This window comes from Anthonomus grandis, chromosome 1 (genome assembly GCF_022605725.1).
Source record: "Anthonomus grandis grandis chromosome 1, icAntGran1.3, whole genome shotgun sequence".
NCBI classification, from domain to species: domain Eukaryota; kingdom Metazoa; phylum Arthropoda; class Insecta; order Coleoptera; family Curculionidae; genus Anthonomus; species Anthonomus grandis.
This window is the reverse complement of record NC_065546.1, coordinates 6,502,720-6,512,556: the sequence shown is the minus strand read 5'-3', so window position 1 is coordinate 6,512,556 and position 9,837 is coordinate 6,502,720. Positions and strand designations below refer to the sequence as shown.

The 9,837-nt window shown below is 40.9% G+C and overlaps 1 long non-coding RNA gene across 6 annotated transcripts; it reads left to right on the top strand.

Annotated features, from left to right (window-relative positions):
* The first annotated feature begins 463 nt into the window (after positions 1 to 463).
* LOC126741873 (uncharacterized) lies at positions 464 to 9,479 on the top strand. 6 transcript variants are annotated; one of them, XR_007662420.1, is made up of 7 exons: positions 1,896 to 2,437; positions 3,170 to 3,419; positions 3,786 to 4,360; positions 6,192 to 6,557; positions 7,290 to 7,446; positions 7,813 to 8,021; positions 9,120 to 9,479. It is a non-coding gene; the product is annotated as an uncharacterized LOC126741873 (long non-coding RNA). The 6 variants fall into 6 exon arrangements; XR_007662419.1 differs by lacking the exon at positions 7,813 to 8,021 and having other exon boundaries at positions 7,290 to 7,655; XR_007662421.1 differs by lacking the exon at positions 9,120 to 9,479 and having other exon boundaries at positions 3,786 to 3,994; positions 7,813 to 8,193.
* The last annotated feature ends 358 nt before the right edge of the window (positions 9,480 to 9,837 follow it).

Sequence of the window (9,837 nt, the reverse complement as noted above, 5' to 3'; positions counted from 1 at the left end):
CGAAAAAAATCAATTTTTGGTGAAAAAATTCTATACGGGGGGGTATACCCGAAAAATGAAAAAACCCTAAGTTTGAAGGTCGATATCTCGGCTTCCATGGGAGCTATCGGGAAAATTCCACCGGTTTTGTCTTAGTTTCGTCGTTCTAAATCCAACGAGACCATCCGCAAGGTCGTAGCTCTTCTAATAGCTGAGATATGGCATTTTTGATGCCCATTTTTGGCCTCAAAAACGGACGTCGAAAACGACTTTTTCAGGATTTTCAAAGTGCTTTCATTCCCTTAGTTCTGCTTGGATCCTGTTATAACCCGGTGTTTTCGTAATCTAGGTGACCCAAATAAGACGCTGGTATACTTAGTTTGATTTCGAAAGAAATCCATTTTTGGCCTCAAAAACGGACGTCGGAAACGACTTATTAACGATTATCAAAGTGCTCTCATTCCCTTAGTTCTGCTTGGATCCTGTTATAACCCGGTGTTTTCGTAATCTAGGTGATCCAAATAAGACGCTGGTATACTTAGTTTGATTTCGAAAAAAATCAATTTTTGGTGAAAAAATTCGATACGGGGGGGTATACCCGAAAAATGAAAAAACCCTAAGTTTGAAGGTCGATATCTCGGCTTCTATGGGAGCTATCGGGAAAATTCCACCGGTTTTGTCTTAGTTTCGTCGTTCTAAATCCAACGAGACCATCCGCAAGGTCGTAGCTCTTCTAATAGCTGAGATATGGCATTTTTGATGCCCATTTTTGGCCTCAAAGACGGACGTCGAAAACGACTTTTTCAGGATTTTCAAAGTGCTCTCATTCCCTTAATTCTGCTTGGATCCTGTTATAACCCGGTGTTTTCGTAATCTAGGTGATCCAAATAAGACGCTGGTATACTTAGTTTGATTTCGAAAAAAATCAATTTTTGGTGAAAAAATTCGATACGGGGGGGTATACCCGAAAAATGAAAAAACCCTAAGTTTGAAGGTCGATATCTCGGCTTCTATGGGAGCTATCGGGAAAATTCCACCGGTTTTGTCTTAGTTTCGTCGTTCTAAATCCAACGAGACCATCCGCAAGGTCGTAGCTCTTCTAATAGCTGAGATATGGCATTTTTGATGCCCATTTTTGGCCTCAAAGACGGACGTCGAAAACGACTTTTTCAGGATTTTCAAAGTGCTCTCATTCCCTTAGTTCTGCTTGGATCCTGTTATAACCCGGTGTTTTCGTAATCTAGGTGACCCAAATAAGACGCTGGTATACTTAGTTTGATTTCGAAAAAAATCAATTTTTGGTGAAGAAATTCGATACGGGGGGGTATACACGAAAAATGAAAAAACCCTAAGTTTGAAGGTCGATATCTCGGCTTCTATGGGAGCTATCGGGAAAATTCCACCGGTTTTGTCTTAGTTTCGTCGTTCTGAATCCAACGAGACCATCCGCAAGGTCGTAGCTCTTCTAATAGCCGAGATATGGCATTATTGATGCCCATTTTTGGCCTCAAAAACGGACGTCGGAAACGACTTATTAACGATTATCAAAGTGCTCTCATTCCCTTAGTTCTGCTTGGATCCTGTTATAACCCGGTGTTTTCGTAATCTAGGTGATCCAAATAAGACGCTGGTATACTTAGTTTGATTTCGAAAAAAATCAATTTTTGGTGAAAAAGTTCGATACGGGGGGGTATACCCGAAAAATGAAAAAACCCTAAGTTTGAAGGTCGATATCTCGGCTTCTATGGGAGCTATCGGGAAAATTTCACCGGTTTTGTCTTAGTTTCGTCGTTCTGAATCCAACGAGACCATCCGCAAGGTCGTAGCTCTTCTAATAGCTGAGATATTGGATTTTTGATGCCCATTTTTGGCCTCAAAAACAGACGTCGAAAACGACTTTTTCAGGATTTTCAAAGTGCTCTCATTCCCTTAGTTCTGCTTGGATCCTGTTATAACCCGGTGTTTTCGTAATCTAGGTGACCCAAATAAGACGCTGGTATACTTAGTTTGATTTCGAAAAAAATCAATTTTTGGTGAAAAAATTCGATACGGGGGGGTATACACGAAAAATGAAAAAACCCTAAGTTTGAAGGTCGATATCTCGGCTTCTATGGGAGCTATCGGGAAAATTCCACCGGTTTTGTCTTAGTTTCGTCGTTCTGAATCCAACGAGACCATCCGCAAGGTCGTAGCTCTTCTAATAGCTGAGATATGGCATTTTTGATGCCCATTTTTGGCCTCAAAAACGGACGTCGAAAACGACTTTTTCAGGATTTTCAAAGTGCTCTCATTCCCTTAGTTCTGCTTGGATCCTGTTATAACCCGGTGTTTTCGTAATCTAGGTGATCCAAATAAGACGCTGGTATACTTAGTTTGATTTCGAAAAAAATCAATTTTTGGTGAAAAAATTCGATACGGGGGGGTATACCCGAAAAATGAAAAAACCCTAAGTTTGAAGGTCGATATCTCGGCTTCCATGGGAGCTATCGGGAAAATTCCACCGGTTTTGTCTTAGTTTCGTCGTTCTAAATCCAACGAGACCATCCGCAAGGTCGTAGCTCTTCTAACAGCTGAGATATGGCATTTTTGATGCCCATTTTTGGCCTCAAAAACGGACGTCGGAAACGACTTATTAACGATTATCAAAGTGCTCTCATTCCCTTAGTTCTGCTTGGATCCTGTTATAACCCGGTGTTTTCGTAATCTAGGTGATCCAAATAAGACGCTGGTATACTTAGTTTGATTTCGAAAAAAATCAATTTTTGGTGAAAAAATTCGATACGGGGGGGTATACCCGAAAAATGAAAAAACCCTAAGTTTGAAGGTCGATATCTCGGCTTCTATGGGAGCTATCGGGAAAATTCCACCGGTTTTGTCTTAGTTTCGTCGTTCTAAATCCAACGAGACCATCCGCAAGGTCGTAGCTCTTCTAACAGCTGAGATATGGCATTTTTGATGCCCATTTTTGGCCTCAAAAACGGACGTCGAAAACGACTTTTTCAGGATTATCAAAGTGCTCTCATTCCCTTAATTCTGCTTGGATCCTGTTATAACCCGGTGTTTTCGTAATCTAGGTGATCCAAATAAGACGCTGGTATACTTTGTTTGATTTCGAAAAAAATCAATTTTTGGTGAAAAAATTCGATACGAGGGGGTATACCCGAAAAATGAAAAAACCCTAAGTTTGAAGGTCGATATCTCGGCTTCTATGGGAGCTATCGGGAAAATTCCACCGGTTTTGTCTTAGTTTCGTCGTTCTAAATCCAACGAGACCATCCGCAAGGTCGTAGCTCTTCTAATAGCTGAGATATGGCATTTTTGATGCCCATTTTTGGCCTCAAAAACGGACGTCGGAAACGACTTATTAACGATTATCAAAGTGCTCTCATTCCCTTAGTTCTGCTTGGATCCTGTTATAACCCGGTGTTTTCGTAATCTAGGTGATCCAAATAAGACGCTGGTATACTTAGTTTGATTTCGAAAAAAATCAATTTTTGGTGAAAAAATTCGATACGGGGGGGTATACCCGAAAAATGAAAAAACCCTAAGTTTGAAGGTCGATATCTCGGCTTCTATGGGAGCTATCGGGAAAATTCCACCGGTTTTGTCTTAGTTTCGTCGTTCTAAATCCAACGAGACCATCCGCAAGGTCGTAGCTTTTCTAACAGCTGAGATATGGCATTTTTGATGCCCATTTTTGGCCTCAAAAACGGACGTCGAAAACGACTTTTTCAGGATTATCAAAGTGCTCTCATTCCCTTAATTCTGCTTGGATCCTGTTATAACCCGGTGTTTTCGTAATCTAGGTGATCCAAATAAGACGCTGGTATACTTTGTTTGATTTCGAAAAAAATCAATTTTTGGTGAAAAAATTCGATACGGGGGGGTATACCCGAAAAATGAAAAAACCCTAAGTTTGAAGGTCGATATCTCGGCTTCTATGGGAGCTATCGGGAAAATTCCACCGGTTTTGTCTTAGTTTCGTCGTTCTAAATCCAACGAGACCATCCGCAAGGTCGTAGCTTTTCTAATAGCTGAGATATGGCATTTTTGATGCCCATTTTTGGCCTCAAAAACGGACGTCGGAAACGACTTATTAACGATTATCAAAGTGCTCTCATTCCCTTAGTTCTGCTTGGATCCTGTTATAACCCGGTGTTTTCGTAATCTAGGTGATCCAAATAAGACGCTGGTATACTTAGTTTGATTTCGAAAAAAATCAATTTTTGGTGAAAAAATTCGATACGGGGGGGTATACCCGAAAAATGAAAAAACCCTAAGTTTGAAGGTCGATATCTCGGCTTCTATGGGAGCTATCGGGAAAATTCCACCGGTTTTGTCTTAGTTTCGTCGTTCTAAATCCAACGAGACCATCCGCAAGGTCGTAGCTCTTCTAACAGCTGAGATATGGCATTTTTGATGCCCATTTTTGGCCTCAAAGACGGACGTCGAAAACGACTTTTTCAGGATTTTCAAAGTGCTCTCATTCCCTTAATTCTGCTTGGATCCTGTTATAACCCGGTGTTTTCGTAATCTAGGTGACCCAAATAAGACGCTGGTATACTTAGTTTGATTTCGAAAAAAATCAATTTTTGGTGAGGAAATTCGATACGGGGGGGGTATACACGAAAAATGAAAAAACCCTAAGTTTGAAGGTCGATATCTCGGCTTCTATGGGAGCTATCGGGAAAATTCCACCGGTTTTGTCTTAGTTTCGTCGTTCTAAATCCAACGAGACCATCCGCAAGGTCGTAGCTCTTCTAACAGCTGAGATATGGCATTTTTGATGCCCATTTTTGGCCTCAAAGACGGACGTCGAAAACGACTTTTTCAGGATTTTCAAAGTGCTCTCATTCCCTTAATTCTGCTTGGATCCTGTTATAACCCGGTGTTTTCGTAATCTAGGTGACCCAAATAAGACGCTGGTATACTTAGTTTGATTTCGAAAAAAATCAATTTTTGGTGAGGAAATTCGATACGGGGGGGTATACACGAAAAATGAAAAAACCCTAAGTTTGAAGGTCGATATCTCGGCTTCTATGGGAGCTATCGGGAAAATTCCACCGGTTTTGTCTTAGTTTCGTCGTTCTGAATCCAACGAGACCATCCGCAAGGTCGTAGCTCTTCTAATAGCTGAGATATGGCATTTTTGATGCCCATTTTTGGCCTCAAAAACGGACGTCGAAAACGACTTTTTCAGGATTTTCAAAGTGCTCTCATTCCCTTAATTCTGCTTGGATCCTGTTATAACCCGGTGTTTTCGTAATCTAGGTGACCCAAATAAGACGCTGGTATACTTAGTTTGATTTCGAAAAAAATCAATTTTTGGTGAAAAAATTCGATACGGGGGGGTATACCCGAAAAATGAAAAAACCCTAAGTTTGAAGGTCGATATCTCGGCTTCTATGGGAGCTATCGGGAAAATTCCACCGGTTTTGTCTTAGTTTCGTCGTTCTAAATCCAACGAGACCATCCGCAAGGTCGTAGCTCTTCTAATAGCTGAGATATGGCATTTTTGATGCCCATTTTTGGCCTCAAAAACGGACGTCGAAAACGACTTTTTCAGGATTTTCAAAGTGCTCTCATTCCCTTAGTTCTGCTTGGATCCTGTTATAACCCGGTGATTTCGTAATCTAGGTGATCCAAATAAGACGCTGGTATACTTAGTTTGATTTCGAAAAAAATCAATTTTTGGTGAAAAAATTCGATACGGGGGGGTATACCCGAAAAATGAAAAAACCCTAAGTTTGAAGGTCGATATCTCGGCTTCTATGGGAGCTATCGGGAAAATTCCACCGGTTTTGTCTTAGTTTCGTCGTTCTGAAACCAACGAGACCATCCGCAAGGTCGTAGCTCTTCTAATAGCTGAGATATGGCATTTTTGATGCCCATTTTTGGCCTCAAAAACGGACGTCGAAAACGACTTTTTCAGGATTTTCAAAGTGCTCTCATTCCCTTAGTTCTGCTTGGATCCTGTTATAACCCGGTGTTTTCGTAATCTAGGTGACCCAAATAAGACGCTGGTATACTTAGTTTGATTTCGAAAAAAATCAATTTTTGGTGAAAAAATTCGACACGGGGGGGTATACACGAAAAATGAAAAAACCCTAAGTTTGAAGGTCGATATCTCGGCTTCTATGGGAGCTATCGGGAAAATTCCACCGGTTTTGTCTTAGTTCCGTCGTTCTAAATCCAACGAGACCATCCGCAAGGTCCTAGCTCTTCTAATAGCTGAGATATGGCATTTTTGATGCCCATTTTTGGCCTCAAAAACGGACGTCGGAAACGACTTATTAACGATTATCAAAGTGCTCTCATTCCCTTAGTTCTGCTTGGATCCTGTTATAACCCGGTGTTTTCGTAATCTAGGTGATCCAAATAAGACGCTGGTATACTTAGTTTGATTTCGAAAAAAATCAATTTTTGGTGAAAAAATTCGATACGGGGGGGTATACCCGAAAAATGAAAAAACCCTAAGTTTGAAGGTCGATATCTCGGCTTCTATGGGAGCTATCGGGAAAATTCCACCGGTTTTGTCTTAGTTTCGTCGTTCTGAATCCAACGAGACCATCCGCAAGGTCGTAGCTCTTCTAACAGCTGAGATATGGCATTTTTGATGCCCATTTTTGGCCTTAAAAACGGACGTCGAAAACGACTTTTTCAGGATTATCAAAGTGCTCTCATTCCCTTAGTTCTGCTTGGATCCTGTTTTAACCCGGTGTTTTCGTAATCTAGGTGACCCAAATAAGACGCTGGTATACTTAGTTTGATTTCGAAAAAAATCAATTTTTGGTGAAGAAATTCGATACGGGGGGGTATACACGAAAAATGAAAAAACCCTAAGTTTGAAGGTCGATATCTCGGCTTCTATGGGAGCTATCGGGAAAATTCCACCGGTTTTGTCTTAGTTTCGTCGTTCTGAATCCAACGAGACCATCCGCAAGGTCGTAGCTCTTCTAATAGCCGAGATATGGCATTTTTGATGCCCATTTTTGGCCTCAAAAACGGACGTCGGAAACGACTTATTAACGATTATCAAAGTGCTCTCATTCCCTTAGTTCTGCTTGGATCCTGTTATAACCCGGTGTTTTCGTAATCTAGGTGATCCAAATAAGACGCTGGTATACTTAGTTTGATTTCGAAAAAAATCAATTTTTGGTGAAAAAATTCGATACGGGGGGGTATACCCGAAAAATGAAAAAACCCTAAGTTTGAAGGTCGATATCTCGGTTTCTATGGGAGCTATCGGGAAAATTTCACCGGTTTTGTCTTAGTTTTGTCGTTCTGAATCCAACGAGACCATCCGCAAGGTCGTAGCTCTTCTAATAGCCGAGATATGGCATTTTTGATGCCCATTTTTGGCCTCAAAAACGGACGTCGGAAACGACTTATTAACGATTATCAAAGTGCTCTCATTCCCTTAGTTCTGCTTGGATCCTGTTATAACCCGGTGTTTTCGTAATCTAGGTGATCCAAATAAGACGCTGGTATACTTAGTTTGATTTCGAAAAAAATCAATTTTTGGTGAAAAAATTCGATACGGGGGGGTATACCCGAAAAATGAAAAAACCCTAAGTTTGAAGGTCGATATCTCGGCTTCTATGGGAGCTATCGGGAAAATTCCACCGGTTTTGTCTTAGTTTCGTCGTTCTAAATCCAACGAGACCATCCGCAAGGTCGTAGCTCTTCTAACAGCTGAGATATGGCATTTTTGATGCCCATTTTTGGCCTCAAAAACGGACGTCGAAAACGACTTTTTCAGGATTTTCAAAGTGCTCTCATTCCCTTAATTCTGCTTGGATCCTGTTATAACCCGGTGTTTTCGTAATCTAGGTGATCCAAATAAGACGCTGGTATACTTTGTTTGATTTCGAAAAAAATCAATTTTTGGTGAAAAAATTCGATACGGGGGGGTATACCCGAAAAATGAAAAAACCCTAAGTTTGAAGGTCGATATCTCGGCTTCTATGGGAGCTATCGGGAAAATTCCACCGGTTTTGTCTTAGTTTCGTCGTTCTAAATCCAACGAGACCATCCGCAAGGTCGTAGCTCTTCTAATAGCTGAGATATGGCATTTTTGATGCCCATTTTTGGCCTCAAAAACGGACGTCGGAAACGACTTATTAACGATTATCAAAGTGCTCTCATTCCCTTAGTTCTGCTTGGATCCTGTTATAACCCGGTGTTTTCGTAATCTAGGTGACCCAAATAAGACGCTGGTATACTTAGTTTGATTTCGAAAAAAATCAATTTTTGGTGAGGAAATTCGATACGGGGGGGTATACCCGAAAAATGAAAAAACCCTAAGTTTGAAGGTCGATATCTCGGCTTCTATGGGAGCTATCGGGAAAATTCCACCGGTTTTGTCTTAGTTTCGTCGTTCTGAATCCAACGAGACCATCCGCAAGGTCGTAGCTCTTCTAATAGCTAAGATATGGCATTTTTGATGCCCATTTTTGGCCTCAAAAACGGACGTCGAAAACGACTTTTTCAGGATTTTCAAAGTGCTCTCATTCCCTTAGTTCTGCTTGGATCCTGTTATAACCCGGTGTTTTCGTAATCTAGGTGACCCAAATAAGACGCTGGTATACTTAGTTTGATTTCGAAAAAAATCAATTTTTGGTGAAAAAATTCGATACGGGGGGGTATACCCGAAAAATGAAAAAACCCTAAGTTTGAAGGTCGATATCTCGGCTTCTATGGGAGCTATCGGGAAAATTCCACCGGTTTTGTCTTAGTTTCGTCGTTCTGAAACCAACGAGACCATCCGCAAGGTCGTAGCTCTTCTAATAGCTGAGATATGGCATTTTTGATGCCCATTTTTGGCCTCAAAAACGGACGTCGAAAACGACTTTTTCAGGATTTTCAAAGTGCTCTCATTCCCTTAGTTCTGCTTGGATCCTGTTATAACCCGGTGTTTTCGTAATCTAGGTGACCCAAATAAGACGCTGGTATACTTAGTTTGATTTCGAAAAAAATCAATTTTTGGTGAAAAAATTCGACACGGGGGGGTATACACGAAAAATGAAAAAACCCTAAGTTTGAAGGTCGATATCTCGGCTTCTATGGAAGCTATCGGGAAAATTCCACCGGTTTTGTCTTAGTTTCGTCGTTCTAAATCCAACGAGACCATCCGCAAGGTCCTAGCTCTTCTAATAGCTGAGATATGGCATTTTTGATGCCCATTTTTGGCCTCAAAAACGGACGTCGGAAACGACTTATTAACGATTATCAAAGTGCTCTCATTCCCTTAGTTCTGCTTGGATCCTGTTATAACCCGGTGTTTTCGTAATCTAGGTGATCCAAATAAGACGCTGGTATACTTAGTTTGATTTCGAAAAAAATCAATTTTTGGTGAAAAAATTCGATACGGGGGGGTATACCCGAAAAATGAAAAAACCCTAAGTTTGAAGGTCGATATCTCGGCTTCTATGGGAGCTATCGGGAAAATTCCACCGGTTTTGTCTTAGTTTCGTCGTTCTAAATCCAACGAGACCATCCGCAAGGTCGTAGCTCTTCTAACAGCTGAGATATGGCATTTTTGATGCCCATTTTTGGCCTCAAAAACGGACGTCGAAAACGACTTTTTCAGGATTATCAAAGTGCTCTCATTCCCTTAGTTCTGCTTGGATCCTGTTATAACCCGGTGTTTTCGTAATCTAGGTGACCCAAATAAGACGCTGGTATACTTAGTTTGATTTCGAAAAAAATCAATTTTTGGTGAAGAAATTCGATACGGGGGGGTATACACGAAAAATGAAAAAACCCTAAGTTTGAAGGTCGATATCTCGGCTTCTATGGGAGCTATCGGGAAAATTCCACCGGTTTTGTCTTAGTTTCGTCGTTCTGAATCCAACG